The following is a 12,550-nucleotide window of genomic DNA, read 5'->3' as shown; positions in this document are numbered from 1 at the left end:
AGGAGCCAAGTACCTCAAGGTGACCAACCGAATAGACAAGAAGCTGGGGGGCAACCTAAACAAAATAATGTCTTCAACCGGCTCGGAGGTAGCTAGCAACGGAGAAGAGAGGAGGACCTGAGAGATGTACTCAACGATCGTCGAGAAAGGCACGGCGAGAACATCCCCCCAGCCACAGAGGCCACCACAATTCCTGCCGCAGTGCAAGCCCAGATAGACGCACTCAATCAGGTTGTGCAGCAGCTGGTCGGAGGAAGGACTTCTTACATCGATCACGACAGGAGGAAAGGTACCCCTTTCGTCCAGAGGATAGCTAATGCCGAAACTCCCAGCAAGTTCAAAATTCCTACGCTCCCGAACTTTGATGGATATGGGGACCCAGTCTCGCATGTGAATAAATTTGAGATTCAGATGGACATTCAGAAAGTGTCTGAAGACGCTCGGTGCAGGATCTTCCCTGCAACACTTTCTGAAGCAGCACAGGAGTGGTTCTTTAAGTTCCCCCCTGCAAGCATAGTTTCCTGGGAAATGTTCGTGAGGGAGTTCTACGGACAATTCTATGCGGGTCGTGTGCACCCAACCGAAGTAAACCAGCTGGTTGAAATCCGCCAGCAGGATGGAGAATCCCTGAAGGACTACATCCAGCGCTTTATGCGAGCAGCAGCTGGAGCAAAGACCGTCGGAGACGAAGGAAAAATGATGGCTATAACCGCAGGAGTGAGGCGCCGTTCTCCTCTATGGAAGAGTCTCCGTAAAGACGGGGTTAGGACTACCCAGGAGTTCTTGGACTGAGCTGATCGGTATATGAAGCTCGAAGAGGCCATTGCTGATGATGGAAAACCCTCGAACAAGGGTAAGAAGGCCGCTGAGCCCGCCAAAGCCTCCAACGGTTCCAAACCTGATGGCAACGGCAAAGGCGACAAGCGCAACAATGGTAATGGCAAGAACGGTGGAAAACGTCCGCACAATGAGCCTTCCACCTCTGACAATAAATGAGCCAAGGGTAATCGTTATGAACCTAGGTTCACTAACTACACTGCCCTCATCGAGTCCCGGGGAGAGGTTTACCAGGCCACAAGCTCTAGTGTGCCTTACAAGAAATCTGGGCCCATTCGAAAAGACATTTCGAAAAGAGACACTACCAAGTTCTGTCGTTACCATAACGACTACGGACATGACACCAATGAATGCAACCAGTTAAAAGACGAAATCGAGTTCCTTATTAGACAAGGACACTTAAGAAGGTACATAAGGGCCTCGGGAACTTCCCAATGAGAAGCTCCAAGTGGCAACGAGCAGACGTCCACATGCCAACGCTCGCCACCGTTACAGCCTGCCCCCGTAGCCGGAACACTCTTAACCATCTGTGGAGGCCCGCACCTCGCGGGAAATAGCGGAAAGGCTAGAGAACGATATGCTCGGACTCTGCGCCACGACCAGGACATCGAGATGATGACTGTGGAGGACCGTGCGCCGAAAAAGGCTCGCACAGAGGAGTTCGGGATAACCTTCTCTGAAGGTGATGCCCAACACGTCCGGTTCCCACATTCCGATCCGCTGGTCGTAGATATCCAGATGGCCAATATGATGGTAAAAAGAGTACTGGTCGATACAGGAAGTTCAGTGAACATCTTGTATAAGTCAACACTGGAACGCATGAAGTTGTCCGTAAAAGACTTGGATCCCTGCAATCAAACCATACACGGCTTCTCTGGAGAAGAACTCGCCCCAGCCAGAATGATCAAACTTCCAGTAACCACGGGTACAGCGCCTGCCTCAAGGACATTACTCACCACTTTTGTAGTGGCCGATTATCCTGCAGCATATAACGCCGTTATTGGAAGACCCGTACTGGTTGATCTAAGGGCCGTCATCTCCATGTGGCACCTAGCCATGAAGTTTCCAACGGACGCAGCAGTAGGATGCGTCTTAGGAAACCAAAGGGAAGCCCGGGAGTGCTATAACGCTTCGATCACAAAGGCAAAGAGTGGAGCATTGAGGAGCGCTACCCCAGACCGATTGCAGATGGCAGAAGACAGACAAGCCCAATCAGGTGGTAACTTCACCAAATAGGGCGTTGCCCAAAGTGAGGATATAGATTTGGATCCTCGCTTTGGGGATTTTGAAGAAAATGTTGGACCCGTCGAGGACCTGGAAGAGGTCCAACTCGATGAAAAAGACCCGGCCAGAGTTGTGAGGGTTGGGAAGAGTTTAGAGCCTACCACAAAGCAGGCACTGGTGAAATTCTTGCAAGAGAACCAGGAAGTCTTCGCCTGGTCGCATAAAGACATGGTTGGTATAGACCCAGCAGTAATCAGCCATGTCCTGAACATAAACAAAGCCTTTCCACCGGTGCAACAAAAAAGAAGGCTGCTCGATAAAGACAGATCAAAAGCTTTAAAAGAAGAAGTCGAAAGACTTAAAGAAAATGGGTTCATCAGGGTAGCGTTTTATCCATCGTGGGTCTCAAATCCAGTGCTGGTCCCCAAGCCTAACGGCAAGTGGCAGACCTGTGTGGATTTTACAGACCTCAATAAAGCCTGCCCAAAAGACTGCTTCCCACTCCCGAGGATCGACCAGCTAGTCGATGCAACTGCAGGACATGAGATCCTCTCGTTCATGGACGCATATTCGGGATACAACCAGATCAGCATGCATCCCCCTGACGAGGATCACACCAGCTTTCAGACCGATACGGGCTTATATTGTTACAAAGTGATGCCCTTCGGACTGAAAAACGCAGGTGCGACCTACCAGCGACTGGTCAACCACATGTTCAAGGAGCTGATTGGGGTAAGCATGGAGGTATATGTGGATGACATGCTTGTAAATTCCAAGAAGGCAGAAGGACATGTGAGGGATTTGAAGGGATGCTTTGATGTGTTGAACAGGTATCAGATGAAATTGAACCCCCTCAAATGCTCCTTTGGAGTCGGATCAGGGAAGTTTTTGGGGTTTATAGTAAATTCAAGAGGAATCGAGGCCAACCCTGACAAGATAAAAGCCCTGATCGACATGAAGTCGCCGAAGAAAATCAAGGATGTACAAAGCCTGACCGGAAGGATCGCTGCCCTAAGTAGATTTATCTCAAAATCAACTGACAAGTGCGTTCCATTCTTCAATCTACTCAGGGGGAATAAGAAGTTTGAATGGACAGAAGACTGCGAGCAGGCATTCCAGGCCTTAAAAGCTCATATGTCGCAACCTCCCATCCTATCAAAACCAATCGAAGGAGAGACTTTATATATTTATCTGGCAATTACCGAAGTTGCTGCTAGTGCGGTATTAATACGGGAGGAAGAAGGCGTACAGAAAGCTGTTTACTATGTCAGCAAAAGGCTTATCGGAGCAGAATTGAAATATCCACCAATTGAGAGGTTAGCATATTGCTTAATTCTAGCCTCCAGAAAGTTGCGTCCGTACTTCCAAGCCCATCATATCATAGTTCTGACCGACCAGCCCCTTCGGCAGGTCCTCCAAAAACCTGAGGCGGCTGGACGGCTGTTAAAATGGGCGGTCGAATTAGGACAGTTCGATGTAACTTATTCACCGCGAGCAGCAATAAAAGGGCAAGTCTTGGCCGATTTTATTGCGGAGTTCACCGAACTCCCCAACAGTGAGCTGTGCAAACAGCCTGAAGCGCCCATGCCTCAAGACGAGACTCCTTCGTGGAAACTATTCACGGATGGTTCATCCAATGAATCCCACGCTGGAGCAGGAGTGATATTGATAACGCCCGAAGGGCATCGATTTCACTGCGCAATCAGGTTTGACTTCGCAGCATCGAACAATGAAGCAGAATACGAAGCGCTCCTCGCTGGACTGAGAATGGCCAGAGACATGAGCATCAAAACAATCGATATTTACAGTGACTCCCAGCTGGTCGTGAATCAAGTCTTGGGAGAATATCAAGCACGAGGGTTAAAGATGATGGCCTACCTTAATAAAACGAAAGATGCGCTAGCCCAGTTCACAAAGTACACCCTCCAGCAAATCTCGCGAGACCAAAACTCCAATGCAGATGCCTTAGCTAAACTCGCAAGTGCGAAGGATGCTGACACCTTGAACATAGTCCCGGTAGAAAGATTGAGTAAGCCAAGCATTGAAGTGGCCGAAGCCAATATGGAGATTCGCGCAGAAGATACGTGGATGATGCCTTACATGGAGTATCTGACAAATGGAACATTGCCAGCAGATAGAAACAAGGCCAGAACTCTGCAAAGGCGGGCGGCTAGGTACATACTGCTCGATGGTGTTATGTACCGAAGAGGATATTCAATGCCACTACTCAGATGCATTACATCAGAAAAAGCTAAGGAACTCATGAAAGAGGTGCATGAAGGCTTCTGCGGGGATCACGCTGGGGGGCAGAGTTTGGCGAAAAAAGTTCTAAGACAAGGCTACTTCTGGCCAACGATGAACGAGGATTCAATGGAGTACGTACGAAGATGCGATAAATGTCAAAGGTTCTCCAAGATCCCACGAGCAGCTCCAAATGAGCTAAAGCAGATGCAGAGCCCGTGGCCTTTCGCAATATGGGGAATAGACTTGATTGGATCACTGCCAACCGGAAAAGGAGGAGTAAAGTACACAGTCGTGGCAGTCGATTATTTCACAAAATGGGCCGAAGCTGAACCACTCGCAATCATCACAACCAAAAATGTTCTTGACTTCGTCATCAAGAACATTGTATGCCGGTATGGATTGCCCAGGAAGATAGTTTCAGACAACGGGACCCAATTTGATAGCGACCTGTTCACCGATTTCTGCGAAAGGCATGGAGTTATTAAGAGCTTTTCTTCAGTCGCACACCCCCAAGCAAATGGGCAAGTCGAAGCTGTAAACAAAACTCTCAAGGACACCCTGAAAAAATGACTTGAAGAAGCAAAAGGAGCATGGCCAGAACAGCTGCCTGAAGTCCTCTGGTCGTATAGAACATCTCATCGAACAGCGACAGGGCATACCCCATTTTCTCTAGCCTACGGATATGAGGCAATGTTACCTGTCGAGTTAGATCCCCCCTCACATCGACGTTTGACTTACGACCAGGACGCGAACAACCAGTTGATGATGGAGTCCTTAGACTCGATCGATGAGATAAGAGAAAAATCTCAACTCCGAGTTGCTGCTTACCAGCAAAAAGTCGCCCGGTACTTTAACTCCAAAGTTAAAGAAAGAAAATTCAACGTCGGAGATTTGGTGCTATGACGAGTTTTCTTAAATACCCGCGACCCCACTGCTGGCGTGCTCGGACCTAACTGGGAAGGGCCTTACCAGATTGAAGAAGTCCTTCACCCAGGCACCTACAAACTTGCACGCTTAAACGGAGATCTCGTTCCGCGTTATTGGAATGGAGAACACCTGCGCAAGTATTATCAATGAACAACCCTTCTTAAAGGACTGGCTTGTTTAAATTTCTCTTTTAATTTTTACAAGTTTTGCAAAGAGGGTTAGCCACGATGTTTGGCTAATTGCTCGTATATGTAAGATTCTATTTCAGAATCACTCGTAAAGACATGTTTAGTCCATTTTTAATACGAGATTATAAGGGACTGTGTTCAGCCAGTCATTCTTGCCAACCTTTGTGAATTTATATTTACAAGTATTTGTTCATTACGTGTGTTGTTTTGCTGTATTACAAGTATAAGTTTGATTACGAACAGGAGCGTTCGAACAGGCTATGGTCAAGGCAAGTGACCAAGGACCTAAAGCTCCTCGATCACTTGGGGGGCATATAAGGCACATCGATAGAAAAGCATACTCGCAAGGTATGTAAACACATGAACAAAATAAGTGAAAGCATACTACAGTACTTAGAGTATTTTTCAAAATTTGCGTTTTGTTAAAACTATGCCAAAGTACTATGCTAAGTTCGGTCATACGGACAAATGTTATAATAAGTAAAAATATTATAGCACCAGGAGTTAAGCTTTTACACCACAAGCATTGCTGCTTGGATGTAACTGTTTAAACAAAAATGATTTACTGCCCGTGCAGCAAAGTTTAAAAAGAAAACTATTGTCTTTACATCACGACCCATGGGTCGTGTGTTCAAAAAGAAAGGAAAATAGTTAATAAAGATTAAGAAGCATGAGGGGCAGGAGGATCCTGGGCAGCATTCGGGTCGGTCGCTTCCTCGATAGTTTCCTCTTCCAAACCAACGGCGCTTGGAGTTGCAGGAGTCGCAGCTGTTTCCTCCTCTTCGGCCAGTTGTGCAGCGCACCGGGCCAACTCCGCAGCTCTGACTTCCTCTGAAAGGTAGCTAAAGTCAGCACCCTGATTGTGTTTCCAGAAGTTATAGAAACACCGGAGTGTCGTCCTTTTGTACTTTTTCAGATTCTTGGAGTTGTCGAGCTCCAACTGCTGCACCTTTCTCTCGAGAGTGGCAATAGTCTTGTCCTTGGTCTTGACTACCCCCTCCAGATGCTTGATTTCGCGGAGATGAGTTTTGTTGTACGACCGGTACTCTTCCCTCAGCTTAACCGCTGCATCTTTTACAGCTTCAACCGCGGACAGTTTGGTCACCGCTGCATCCCTCTCTCGGACCACTGCTTCCAACTCCGTGGCATGCCTGGCCTCAGCAGCCGAAAGCTCCTCGGCCGCCTTCACCTGATATTTCTCGATAGTTTTTGCCTCGACCTGCTCGACAAGAACCTGAGCTCGGGTACGAGCAGTAGTGGCAGAAAGCAAGGCCTGTGCACAAAGAAAAAGGAGTTAGGACTTATCACAAGGTTTAAAAAACTACAAGACTTGAAGAATAAAGAAACACTTACGCTGGAGATTTCGTTCAGAGCCCTGTTCAGGATCTGGTCGACTGGTAACTCTTCAGCTTGGATCATGGCGGTCCCAATATGCTCGCCTTTTCCTATGCGGTCAAGACGGTCCTTGGCAGATCGGATGGCACGGCTCACGAGTCTGGCCCCATGGGCCTCTTCACGAGAAAGTTGCTCCCTAGCAGGCGCAACTGGAGGATTGGGCCGAACAGGAGTATTTTGTTGTTCAGAAGGAGCAGGAGGAGGAGTAGGAGTTTGCCCAGTTGGCGCAGGATTTTTCCCAGTTGGTGTGCCCTGAGGAAGGTCTTCTGGTCGACTCTTTTTGGCCGAAGGGCCCCGACTGGATTCACCAGCTCTCTTTTTCGATCTCCGTGAGAGTTGGGGGACTTCTTCTTCTTCCTCGGCCTGGTACATGTCGAAGATGTTGGGAGTCGACATATCTGCATGAAGGTAAACACAAGAGGTTAATAAGGAAAGAGAAAGGTGAAAGTAAGTAATACAACAGAAAGAAGATAGCAAAGTAAATACCCGAGCTACAACTACTGGTCGTTACACTATTGACTCTATTAATCATATACTCATTTTCTGGCATGAAGAAGTCTGGCCCTAAATTTGGAACATATGTAAAGTTACCGTCCCCGTCAAACATATGACAGGGAATTGGCAAACCATTTAAAAGCGAAATAACGTTACCATTGTCATCAGAAGACTCTCCCAAGTCAACAACAGGCTCTGTGGCCTTTTCTTTCCCCTTGCCTTGGGGAGCAGAAGGCCTTTCCGCAGAAGTGCTACCCGTGGGTTCCCTGATCGTAACTACTGTATGCCTCCTCCTGGGAGAAGGCACAGGAGGTTGCTGCTCAGGAACCCCCTCGGCAGTGGCTTCGTCCACCACGGACCCTCTATGGCCCAAGTCAACAACAGGCTCTGCGGCCTTTTCTTTCCCCTTGCCTTGGGGAGCAGAAGGCCTTTCCGCAGAAGTGCTACCCGTGGGTTCCCTGATCGTAACTACTGTATGCCTCCTCCTGGGAGAAGGCACAGGAGGTTGCTGCTCAGGAACCCCTCGGCAGTGGCTTCGTCCACCACGGACCCTCTATTTTCATGGCGAGGAGCCAGGAGGCCAGACGACCTCAAGTTCTTTTCAATGATCAGGGCCTTGACGCTTTTCGCTGCATCAGACATCCTGGCCAGAGCATTGGATCTCAACACCATGTCTGGTGTTGGAGTCGGACGTAACCAAGGGCCTGAAAAACGGGTCAAGTTTGAGAAAAAATGAAAGAGTATACTCTGGGGAAAAGTATCGACCAGAGAAAGATAAGCTCTTACCTCCTCTTGCGAAGGCCAAGTTGTTACTGGCTATGTCCGGAGTAAAGAAGTACTCCTTATTGTAATGACCCACGTTCGAGATATGGGTAGTGCCACTCAAGAACGTCCGGCCGGTTTCCTGGTGACAGAAGTGAAAAAAGCCAGTCCCGTTGTGCTGAGGGTTGGACTTGAGATCAAAGCGGTAGTTGACCTCATGAGGTGAAGGTTCTGGCCATTTGTTAAGTTTGTATAGGATATAGAGCGCGGCCAGCATCCTATATCCATTGGGAGTTATTTGAAAAGGGGCGACACCAAAGTAGTTGGCCACCCCCACAAAAAACGGATGAAGAGGAAGATAAGCTCCCACCTCAATGTGGTATCGGGACCAAGCGCTGTTCGCCCCTCCTGGGTGGTTAGCTCTCTGGTCCGCAGAAGGACGTGTAATGGTTACCCCCGTGAGGGGGAATTTTCTGAAGTAGTTGGCAACCATTCGAGGGGTCACCGAACTAGCTGGGGAGATGTACCACTCGACATCAGGCGGATTCCGATGACGAGGACGAGCCCTAGTTTGGATATTAGGGTCAGGAACAAGACTTTCTCGACCACTGGTCGAGGGAACCCCAGCCTGCGAGCCAGGCTGGGCAGGAGAAGTAGGGTTACTTTCAGACTCGGGCCTTTTCTTGCCAGAAGACTTTGAACGGGCCATGGGAGGAGAAGGATGTGTTCTGGAAGAGGCTCGCGAGAAAGGTATCTGGTGAATACGATCGGTTGGTTGTTCTTCTCCCTCGAGCAGCTGGGCGAGGAGGTCGTCGTCGATGGGTCTCTCACCTCCCCACAAATCTGGCATTAAAGTCTGCAAACAGAAGAATGGGAAGGTGAGGTTAAAGGATTCTAGAAGGCTTTTAGAATAACGCTGGTCGAGCATAAAAGATAAGCCTTTATACAACAGCATTCTAACAAAGAAACTAAATCTTTCTACGCGAACAGTTTGAAAAATGGATCAAAGGGTGAACGTGAAAAGTTTTCCTGAAAAAGCTTTTTTTTTTTACTCCCCTTAGGGCGGGAAAAATTATTTTTCAACTGGCTTAAAAATCGAAATGTTACTTCGGTTTTACGTCCTAAAAAGCATGATCCTGAGTTTTAAACTAACTCATAAGCCTACTCTGCCTACAAAAACATTCTGTCTACAGGCGCCTAAGAACCAGAAGCCAAGGGACTTAGACAGTACACCATTAAAGAGCATGCACCACAAGAAATTAGAAGCATGGGGTTTCAGTAGCTTACCAGGGAAAATGGTCGTGAAGGTGGAAGAAAGGACTTCGGAAATCAAGGAGTCCACCATCTGAGTCTTGAAAGCACAAGAGAACGTTCGTCGGAGAAGGTAAAGCTTTGGTTTTTAGGGTTTTTGGCAGAATAATGGCGTGCGTGAAAAGAAAAGAAATGGATCTGGTGGTCTTATATAAGTTTGTCTCTAACATTAAAAAGGCGTAATCATTAGTTTTCCTTTTTCGAAGTATGGGGGAATGTGATGGCCGTCGAAATTGTTTCTGGGGAACTGAAAAGTCATGATTAGACAGGAGTGGGTTACTTTTTTCAAGAACACACGAAGGGTTCTGACACGTCAGGAGGGGTTACCGAAGAGTCGCTCGTTCAAAGTTTATTTACTGTTCGTAGTAAATATACTTTGGGGGGAAAATGTTATCCAATAAATTAGCATTTGTGACGTGGCGGATAATCTCTTGGCACGTGGCTGATACCTGGACGGCGTTTGCTAGAGTATCGATCAGGAGACACAGCAGAAGCAGGACAAGCCTGTTTTTCCCACGACCTGTCTGGTCGATGGTTCCGCTGGCAAGGCAACATTTATGGGAAGATCTATGTGAATCTCGAATTTATCTCACGCAATCTTCTGGATATCCCATTATTCAGGGGATAATATCTGTAACAATATTTTGTAACCCTCCATGGGCCTATAAATAGCAAGATATAGCTCAAGGGAAGGGACTTTTGGCGGCTGAATCATAGAGATATAGAATTTCTTCTAGTAAATTTGTATTGTTTTGTGAGAAGTGTTGAAACTCATTGAACCCAAGTTCTCTGATCACACTTCTGATTTCATATCAATATAATTCTGAGTGGACGTAGGTCATTACGAGATCCTGGGGCCGAACCACTATAAATTACTGTGTTTTCTTTACCATCGTCATTACATTATTATTTTTACATTCGTCCATATAGTTCATATTTTGACTCCGTGTTAGTTGGCCAAATCGTGGGTCAACACCTGATAACTCAATTAAACGTCTATCACGCAAAATACCCCTTGACTCGCCATAAGTCGGGTATCGGGTCCCGTTATGACTTCCTAGATAAATCGCTCCCTAGGACTGTCTCAGATCGTGCATCACAAATATATCACCACTAACACGTGGTAATGATCACAATATACACAAATATTGCATTTATGCCATCAACGAGCTAAAATTACAAACATGCCCCTAATAACCCAATGGGGCCCACATGCATATTTAATTCACCTAAACATGCATTTCTAATCACATACTCATCAAATTCATATATTAATATAGTAAATCACGTATTGCCCTCCAGGCACGCTAACCAAGGCCCTATGCCTTATTAGCAAATTTGGGACACTACAACTATCCCATCCTTACAGAAATTTCGTCCTCAAAATTCCCTAAATAACTCGAGATACCGCTCCCACATATCCAACTTAAGTTCCCACGTCGCCTCTTCAACTTTGTTGTTCCTCCACAGCACTTTCACCAAGGTGATGATCTTTCTCCGCAAGACTTTATCCGTCCAATCAAGAATCTGAACCGACGTCTCCTCATATGAAAAATCCTAGTCCAGTTCCAAGTTCTCATAACTCAGCACATGGGTAGAATCTGATACGTACTTCTAGAGCATGGACACGTGAAAAACATCATGAAACGCTGATAAAGCTGGAGGCATCGCAAATCTGTAAGCTACTTCTCCAACCCATTCCAGAATCTCAAAGGGGCCAACAAACCTAGGGCTCAACTTTCCTCGAACACCAAATTGTTTCACTCCTCTCAAGGGAGAAACCCTAAGAAACACATGGTCACCGACTTGAAACTCTATGCTCCTGCGTTTCAAGTCTGAGTAACTCTTCTGGCGACTCTAGAAGGTGAGCATTCAAGCTTTAATATTTTCAATCGCCTCATTGGTCCTCTGAACCATCTCAGGATCCAAGTCTCTCCTCTCACCCATCTCATCCCAAGGGATATGTCATCTACACTTCCTCCCATATAACATCTCATACGGAGCCACTCCGATAGTCGCATGATAACTGTTGTTGTACGAAAACTCAATCAAAGGGAGATACTTACTCCAAGATCCCCAAAATTCTAGCACACAGGCTCGTAGCATATCTTCCAGTATCTGAATCATCCTCTCAGATTGTCCATCCATTTGAGGATGATAAGCGGTACTAAACTGTAACTGCGTGCCCATAGCCTTCTTCAATCTCTCCCAAAACTTGGAGGTGAAGGTGGGGCCCCTGTCGGATACTATCGACCTCGGAGCCCCATGAAGTCGAACAATTTCCTTCACATACAATTCAGCATACTGCTCCATAGTATAAGTCGTCCTAACAAGCAAAAAGTGGGCGGACTTGGTATACCTATCCACAATCACCCACACTGAATCATGTTGTCCCACGGTCTTCGGCAAACCAACCACGAAGTCCATGGTGATCTCCTCCTACTTCCACTCTGGAATCCCTAGAGGCTGCAATAACCCTGTTGGCCTCTGATGTTCAGCCTTTACCTGCTAACAAGTTAAGCACTTGGCCACATAGTCCACCACATCCCCTTCATTCCCGACCACCAATACAAGGTTTTCAAATCTTGGTACATCTTCATTGTACCTAGATGTAAAGAATAAGGAGTGGTATGAGACTCGTCCAAGATCTCTCGCCAAATATCATACTCCATCGGAACACAAATCCGACCCTTGTACTTCAGTAGTCCCATCTCTGAAATAGAGAAGTCTTTAGCCTCTCTGACTAAGACACTCTCTCTGTGCCCACTCAACTGGGGATCCTTCGCCTGGGCTTCCTTGATCCTCTCAAGGAGTGTAGACTAAAGAATGATGTTGGCTAACCGACCAACCACCAACTCTATACTCGCTCTAGTCATCTCCTTAGCTAACTTACTAGATATCTGCCTCGAACTGAACAATTGTCCTGGGCCCTTCCGACTCAATGCATTAGCCACTACATTAGCCTTCCCAGGATGATATAGGATATAACAATCATAATCCTTTACCATTTCCAGCCACCGTCTCTGGCGCATATTCAGGTCTTTCTGATTAAAGAAATACTTCAAACTTTTATGGTTGGTGTATATTTCGCGCTTCTCACCATATAGATAATGTTTCCAAACCTTAAGTGCTACCACCGCTGCCAACTCTAGATCATGTGTGGGATA

The sequence above is a fragment of the Humulus lupulus genome, chromosome 8 (genome assembly GCF_963169125.1).
Source record: "Humulus lupulus chromosome 8, drHumLupu1.1, whole genome shotgun sequence".
Taxonomy (NCBI): Eukaryota; Viridiplantae; Streptophyta; class Magnoliopsida; order Rosales; family Cannabaceae; genus Humulus; species Humulus lupulus.
Note: the sequence above shows the minus strand (reverse complement) of the source record.